The following is an 8,789-nucleotide window of genomic DNA, read 5'->3' as shown; positions in this document are numbered from 1 at the left end:
GCTTAGCACAGTTCTTACTGGTGCCTGCCACAAACAATGGGGCCATTTTGTCAGCTGATGGGAAAGGGCACTTGGGATCAAAGAGCCATTTCCCTGTCCCACCTTAGTCCCCAGGAGGACTTACCAGGCCCCATGCCCTAACCACTATTTCTGAAAATCTGAGATTCAGGTTGCAGCCTCAGGCCAGTCATCAGGTCCAGATCCCTAGAGGTGACCTGGGCTCATTTAGCCCACCCAGACTCAGTGTCACCGAGCTAGTTCTTCAGTTGCTCACTGGTCACAGCACACGGCTTCTGCCCTTGCAGGTTTGTGAGGTCCCTGGTCCTCAGCTCAGTCCCAGCTCCGACCATCCTCATCTCTCTCCTTGGATTCGGAGCCAGCCCTGGGACCCAACTGAGCTCCCCTGTTGCTCATAGCCCACACATACTCTTTTATGTCTTCTACCTAACCTGTCTTTCTCTATGTGTGCCTTCAGGATGAATGTGCCCTTTCTTCTTCACAGTAAACTCCTTTCTTTTATACCCAGCTCACAAGTCAGCATCTTCCCCAGTAAAACCTTCCCAGGGACTCTACCAGTTCCGTACAAATATGGACTGCATCTATTCAGGAGAGATCTCATTTCCAAGAAGGCACAGCCCCAAGGGTTGAAGGCTCAGGTGATGTCTTTGTGTTTCTGTGGCACAGCTGGCTCCTGTGATGCGGTGTCCTACCAAGCTCCGTGCTCAGGTGTGGTCTGTAGACTAGCAGCTCCAACAACCCTGGGGAGCTGGTGGAAATGCAAACTGCCATCCTCACTCCCAGCTCTTGAATCAGGATCTGCCCCTGAGCAAGTGCCCTGGGCTATCCGTGTGGGAGTCTGAGAAACACGTGCAAGAAGAGACAGATGTTTTCAGTGAACCACATTCTACAGCCATGGTGCTCTTCACATTTGGGTCTAGAGGTCTCTCTCTGGGCTGACAGCTCCTGCCTGGGTCTACAAGCTTGTGTCTCAGTGGGGCAAATGGAGCAAGGGCAGCCTCATCAGGGAGAACTGGGCAGACTCACGGACTCACTGCCTGTGCCCTGGAGCCAGACAACTTTGGCATCCACAGGATGAATGGCAGAGCTATCGGCTGATGCACAGGAAACTGAGATTCAGGGAACGAGAGTGGCTTTGTGACCAGCTTAGAATGAGAATTCTTGGAAGAAGCCGTGTCTGCGGGACTGACTCATTAAAACTTCATTAACATGGAGAAGTTGGAATGTTGCAAGTTCAGAGCTTAACTTGGACTAGTTTTAGCCCCCTGAATAGCCATCCCTTGCCCAGCTCCGTGTCTAATAGGGTGCCAGCTTCTCCTACCTAAAAGCTAAGGATGTCATCAGAGGTCATAAGGTAAGTTTCCCTCATCTTGCTGTATCTACCTTTCTGGTGTACCCACCAATGTATTTTAAACTTGCCTTAATTTATGGCTTTGTTTTGTAAAGCTTAAAATTTAACAATACTGTTCCCATGTTGGAACACGGAATTTGGAGCCACCTAATCTGAATGTCTGGGCCATGGTCACTCAAAATGCCTTCATAATAAATGACATCTTAGTCCTGTTAACATGAGAGCTGGGTTTTTAGTCAATCAAACGGTCATGAACTAGAACATCTCTGCAACTTGGTTCTAGGTTCAAACTGTGTTTGCCTTTCCTAACCCGACATACACTCATTCAGTCATTCAGTGAACATGCAACACTGGCTTTTGGCTTTCGTGGTGTTCCTTATCAACATGGTGTATAATTCCACCGTGTTCATGGACACAATTAAAACATGATCTATTTATAATTACCAGGACTTGAAGGAATTGCTTTCAGCCAAAATTGTCTACATTAGCCTGCAACAGCTATTGCAAAAAGCTATCAATCCAGATGTTCACACTCAAGCACAGTCCCTATCACAATTTTATTATTGTTACTTTACTTTATTGTATATAAGGGGATTTTGCCTGCATGTATATCCATGCACCATGAGCTTGCTTGGTGCCCTTAGAGGCCAGAAAAGGTCATCCGATCCCCTAGAACTGCAGTGATAGAAGTTGTGGGCCACCACGTGTGTGCTGATCATCGATCCCAGGGCCCCTAGAAGAGCAGCCAATGCTCTTAACCGATGAGCCATCTCTCCAGGCTCTTTACTTACCATTTTAAAATTGTAGTCCTTTGAAGCTAGTTCCCTGGAGGCCCTGAAGCTTTGGCTCTTTGTTACCTGATGATCCAACCATTTAATCTACTCTGTCTGTCTTTAACTGGTAAGATGACACCGCATACTCCTATTATGTCACTTTGGCTAGCATGGGGAACTGTCCCTTTTACTTAGAATACTTTTACATAGGAATTTTGCAGTGTTTTAATCTTTACTAAATTATCTAGGAGTGCAAACCAAGGGACATGTTTTTGGTTTTTGTTTGTTTGTTTTGGAAAGTACTAGTTGTTGGTCATCGTCTCATTCAAAAGCAATGTGTTGTTCTAACATCCCAGTGTTTGATTGGCTGCAGCAGCACCGGGTTCAGCCTGCAGATACAGTCAGACATCCTCAAAATCACTCTGGAACTTGGACCCAAGGCTGAACAAAAGTGAGGGGCGAAGGATGGACTCCCCTAAAGGGCACAGACTGAGTTTCCACCAAGCTAGCAGATTAGGGACTTATAACTATAGTTATGTTCTGTTTTAGAAAAATAAAGATAAACATTTTAATACTTTATAATCTGGGTCCTAAGCATCATAATTGTGCGCCACCCAACTACCAGAACCGCTCACAATGTAAGAGCTTTTGAGGAATGTCAGCGTATGTGATGGACTGCCACAATGTATCTGTTGACTGAGAACGCTACAATGTATCTGTTGACTGAGCACGCTCATGAAGGGGCAGTCCGCCAGGTCCAGGTCCCAGGATACGCTTGCTTGTGGCACACAAACTAGAACACAGCTTCTAGATCAGAAGACTGAGATCTGAGCCTGTAAACCCAGATCTAGGAAGGCAAAGCCTGCCTGGGATATAGAGACCCTGTCTCAAAAAATGCCCACGTCAGGAGATAGCTCAGCCGGTAAGTGCAGAAAGAGGAGCCTGAGGTGGGCTCCCCAGCTTCCCATGGGAAGTGAGGTGCAGCAGAGAATCTGCAGCACCAGCCAGCCATAGGGGTGTGGGTGAGGGGAGGGCGGAAGATGAACAGGTCCCTGGAGCTCATGACCCAGCGGCCTACCCAAACCAGTGAGCTCCAGGTTTATTTAGTGAAGCTCTGTCTCCAAGGAACAAGGTGGTAAGCAAGAGAAGATAGTAGATGTGACCTCTGGCCTCCACGTGCCCTGCATACATGTACACACACACATGCACGTGTGCACACACGCACCCACACGTGTGTGCACACACCCGAAGAACAGCAAAAGAAAGCCTGCAGCTGTGGAGTCCTACTGTGCTTTGGCAAGGTCAAAGACAGGGTTACCACCATTGTGCCATTGCCAGAACAGATCCAGGGTCTTGCTATGTAACCCAGGTTGGCCTTCAACCCACAAGCTCTCTGCCTTCCCTTTGTTTCTGGGGTCACAAGCAGGTGCCATGCCAGCGATTTGCTACTTACCATCTGTGTAAACTCTTTACCCAGAGTTAAGACTCAGGGTTAGGATGATTCTTGAGCCGTATCCTAATTTGCTTGGCATAAACCCTGCTTTGTGTAGAGTTCTTAACAGACTTAGCTCCCCAGATCCCGGCCGGCAGGATTGGTGCTGGAATACTAGAATGAACACCACTCCCTCCCCCTCCTGTGGCCCTTCTCCACCTGGAGATAGGCCTGCCATTTCTTACACCAAGGGACACAGACCAATTAATCACCAAGGAGCAGAAATAAATGACCTCAGCCTTTGGGTGACTTGCTGCTGGGGCGATTAACTCACCTTATCATGGAGCAGGGTGCTGGGTAGTTTGTGTTTGGAATGGCTTGTGCTTCAAAGTGGACCCGAACTATTTACACAGGCTTATTCTTCGCATGTCAACAACTGCCCTCCTTGGGAGACTCAGGGGGATTTTCTTTTCATGAGTCTCTGAATGTGATCCTAACAGTGAAATGCTGATTAAGTAAAAATATTCTGGAGATGAGGTTTTCCAAATAGCGCAAGGTAAATCGTTTGGGTTTAGCCCAACACAAAAATTGACTTAAGATGTTTTCTCAAGCTTTCTTGCTTTAGCAAGCAAGGGCCAGAGCAAAGAGGCCAGTTTCAATATTTCTTTGCAAGGCCAAAGGAAGGGGCATTTATTTGGTAAACTCTTCATTCATACAGGGTGTACTTACTTATTGTGTTATTGCTGCTGTGCGTTGGTCTGAGGCCTGGACACACCGGAAGGAACAAAGATGCTAAATGGAGGTAAAACAAACCAAGAAACAGACGGTGCAGGCTACAGCAAACCCACTTGGCAAATCTGCGGTCCAAGGTAGAACCCTGGGTCCCTCCAGCTTAGTTTCTGTCCAGGAAATGGAGCCCGGTATTGATGATACCCTCGTTTCCAAGGGCATCTGAGGGTTACGAGGCTTGGAAACACCCCAAACATTAGACTTTCTGTAAACAGCTGCTTTATACTGTGCACACGGTGCTACGCTACAGCCAGGACAAAGGTCCTAGCGCCTGTCACTGCGAGAGACGAGGCTGCTCCCGCGCTGACGGCATCATGAGACAAGCCAGATTTTTGTAACTGACATGTCCATTTTTTTTTTTTTCAAACAGGGTTTTTCTGTGTAGCCCTGGATGTCCTGGAACTCCCTCTGTAGACCAGGTTGGCCTCGAACTCACAGAGATCCGCCTGCCTCTGCCTCCGAAATGCTGGGATTAAAGGCATGCGCCACCACACCCAGCTTAACTTCTCCATCTTTTAAAAAGATACGTTTAACTTTATGTGTATGAGTATTTGCCCACATGTTTGGAAGTGCACTTGGTGTTTACACCATCCAAAGAATCCAGAAGAGGGCGTCAGGTCACTGGGAACTGGAGTTACAGTTGGTTTCAGTTTCTCTGTGGGAGCCAGGAACCAACTCTGGGTCCTCTGGTACCAAGCACTCTTGACCACCTACTCGTCTCTCCTGTCTTGATGCTATCAAGTACACACCTGTCAGTTCAGTGGGACAAGAGGAGAGGCAGCTGTCCCTGACCCTCCTCCTCTCCAGCCCCTTTAGAGGCTGCAGGTGACAGGTGCCCTTTCGCATTCTCCAGCTTTTGTATCAGTGTTGCCCTGATCCTCCTAACCAATTCGCCCTCTTGAGATACTGCTTATGGATTTGCTACTTTAGTGGGCATCATTCGCTTTTTGAAAGGACTCGGTCCTCTATATGGTCAGTGTGAGGACAATATTTTACTGATCATTCTTGTGGGTTGGCGTCTAGACAAGTGAAGTTTTACTATGTTTGCCATCTTTAAGGAGTGGAACACACCACTGCCTGCTCACCCTGTGACTACCCACTAACAAGGTTCTTCACATCTGTAAACCATTGTCCAAAATAAAGATTTCAAACTTTTGCATAATCTGTGTATGTTGGGTTTTAAAACATAGTGTCACAATTGCTGGGTCCAGCCAAGAAGTTAAAAGCTTCCTTTGTTTTCAATTGCGTTTTCTCTCTAGATCCTTCCAAGAGGACACATGAGCTCCCCTGGGCCTTTGGGTTGCAGACATTGAAGTGGGAAGATGTTTCTCTCACTACTTGGGGCTTGATCATAGCAGGGGAAACAGTGTTTCAGTCCCTAGCTGAGAAACTATGTCTAAACGAAATTTGAAAGAGCAATTTGATGAAGACATTCCTTTCCTTGTGAGTTGATGTACCAATCTCTGGTGGGTACAGTGTGCCAGAATGAAAACACGATCCGGTAAGATGTTCAATCAACTGTGGAGAAAGGGTAAAGTGGATTAAAAAACAGTATAATTTGAGTCAATTGATTCCAGCTTCTAATTTGTCACACTGCTATCAGGCTTGTCAACATGGAGCAAAGTAAATCAAGCAATTCATGCCTTCTCATCCCAAAAACACATTGTGTGTGTGTGTGTGTGTGTGTGTGAGACAGAGAGACAGACAGACAGAGACAGAGAGAGAGAACAGAGATAGAGACACAGGGAGACAGAGAGAGGCAGAGAGGAACAGAGACAGAGACACAGGAAGACAGACAGAGACAGAGAGAGAGGAACAGAGACAGAGACATAGGGAGACAGAGAGAGACAGAGACACAGGGAGACAGACAGAAAGAGACAGAGAAAGAGACGGGGGGGGGCGGGCAAGGCGGCACGTCTGCGAGGCAGGAAGGCAGGCACTGTGGCCAGGAAAATAGAGGACACAGTGTAGTTCAGTGGTCAGAACTCAGCTCTGGTGTGTTCATCACCCAAGATCTTTGTCCTTTAGGTAAATATGGTGCTTACACACGCTAAGTGTAGAACAAGAGTTTCATCATTTTCATTAATTCCTACTCTATCGCTGTAGACTAACAGGTTCAGTCCCTGGGGTGCAGGACAACTGAGCTTTACCCTGTATTTAGCAGGAGATTGGCAGGGTCGGAATTGTTCAGCTTGTGTTGAGGAGGTCGGTGACTCAGACTTGTCCTCTGCTCGGGGAATCTTGAACCATTCTGTCTGTAGGCTATTGGGTCACTGTAAGACTGGCCAGTATTGCAGACTGGCAAGACCCTCGGCTACAATTTCTCTTTGCTCATCTAAACTCTTGGAGCTCAAGATAACCCCCAGGAATTTGTAGAGCTTGTTCACTTTTCTCTGTGAATTGGTTTTGTATGTTCTCAGACCCTTTGGTAAGTGCACCTTCACTATAGCCACAAGAGGGCACTGTTGCTTTACGTAATTCCTCTCTGAGGCTGCCAACGCCACTCTTGTCTGTTCCTGGGTTTGTTGGGGTGATGGTGTCCTGTCATTTCTCAGGTGACTAGTAGGTATGAGGAGAAGGAGGGTGTTTGCTTTGTTTTTAGAGGACAGGATTTCTCTATGTAACAGAACTGGCTGTCCTGGAACTCACACTTTAGACCAGGCTGGCCTCGAACTCAGTTTCCTGAGTGCTTGGGAGTAAAGGTGTGCGCCACCACCGACCACCTTAGGGGAATTTTTGTTTGTAATAAAGCATACATAAAGAACTTAGGATATGAAAAATTGTTGAATTTTATTACGCAGTGGAAATTGATATGTGGAATTTTCAAAACAGACAAACTTGTCAAAATATGTTCAGATAAAATCCATCGAAGTTCTACCTAGAAAAGCACTGTCTGAAAAAATCACAACACACCTTGGTGCTGCCTCAAATTTTCAACATCTTAGGTATCTTAGAAAAGATGCATAAACAAATTGGTGGAGGTTGGGGGAAAGACTGGGCTGTCTCCTCTAGTGCAGTGAACCCCGGTGCCCCCAAACATTGCAGAAACATAGACCTTGTAAAGAAAACTTATCATACAGTTGTGGCTGTGGAAGGCAGCACAACTATCTTAAATACCTATTTTTGTAGAGCTAATTTTATATTGAAAATATTTTCTTATGATGCTCAGGGAAATGAATGTATGAATGCCTCTTTATGTTATCCATGTGTGCACATACATACATACATATGTGAGTTCGTATTCTTTCTTACATTGCACTTTTCACCTGATGAGAGTGTAAGACAGTGATCAACAACTCTCCCTTTTCCAATGATTCATGGTGACTTCAACATCCTGTCTGAGGGGTGCTGCACCATTGAGTAAAGTCTGTACTCACAGACGTCTATAAAATCATTGAAATATTCATTCGGAGGTGCAAGGCCTTGGACCACAAAGGTCCCTTCTTCTGGTCCCTTCTTCATGCTGAGACCTGCTCAGAGACTTGGCATCCCGCCCGAGAAGCACAGCATCCAGGCCAAACAAAACCTTCATTTTTCACTGCTTGGAACAACGGTCGATTCTTGAATGTAATTACTTAGAACAAATTAGGAGTTTAGTCCGGGAGCCTTGGGGCACTGAAAAGATTATGGAAAACAGGAGGGGAAAAATGGTTCAAGATTCCCCGAGGCTGTGTAAGGTCACACCCTACAGACGCCTGGTGCGATTCTGATAGGTACCAGGGAACTCTTATCACACACACCCTGCAAGAGCTTCAGGGCAGGAAACAGGGGCGCCTGTACCCCATATTTGCTCTCTTTTTAGCTAGGCTACATTTCTCTAAAGGCAGCTAGCTGCTTCATTTTAAAGAATGTGTTTTAAAAATAATTTTCTTTGCACCAGCCTCTTTTTTAAAGGAAGAGAGAAAAGAATAATTTTTCCATCACCGGTTGGTTCCAGTACAAAACAGGAAGACAGCATCAATGAAAGACAAAGGACCGGCAGACCCCGCGGGTTTGAGCTTGTATTGCAGATGCCATTTTCCTTCCTGGTGAGGAAGCCAGGAACCAATAATCAAAGAGAGAGGGAGCACAGCTTAGAGGCAGAGTGAGTTTAGCGTGCACAGGGTCCCGAGTCTAATCCCTGCACCACCACAATAATAATGATAGTAATGATAATGATTCCCTTCCCCAAGGATAAGAGCGCACATTTGAGGCATGAAGGTGTCCCTTCAATATGAAGCTGTGGGAAGAAGGGACTTCCAGAAGGATTCAAGTCACCCTTGTCTTTACTTAGGAGGGTCACTTGGGAATATGTCAGAGATGACAGAAACACTGTTCTCTGTAAACAGCTTCTTCAATCCACATAAAAACAAGCACAGAGCACTGTTAGCAGGTCCCATAGCTCATGTCTTACATATGCCTTTATTTATTTAGGCTTTTCTTTCTT

This window comes from Microtus pennsylvanicus, chromosome 6 (assembly GCF_037038515.1).
Source record: "Microtus pennsylvanicus isolate mMicPen1 chromosome 6, mMicPen1.hap1, whole genome shotgun sequence".
NCBI classification, from domain to species: domain Eukaryota; kingdom Metazoa; phylum Chordata; class Mammalia; order Rodentia; family Cricetidae; genus Microtus; species Microtus pennsylvanicus.
The sequence above is the reverse complement of the archived record's forward strand: the minus strand, read 5'-3'. Positions refer to the sequence as shown.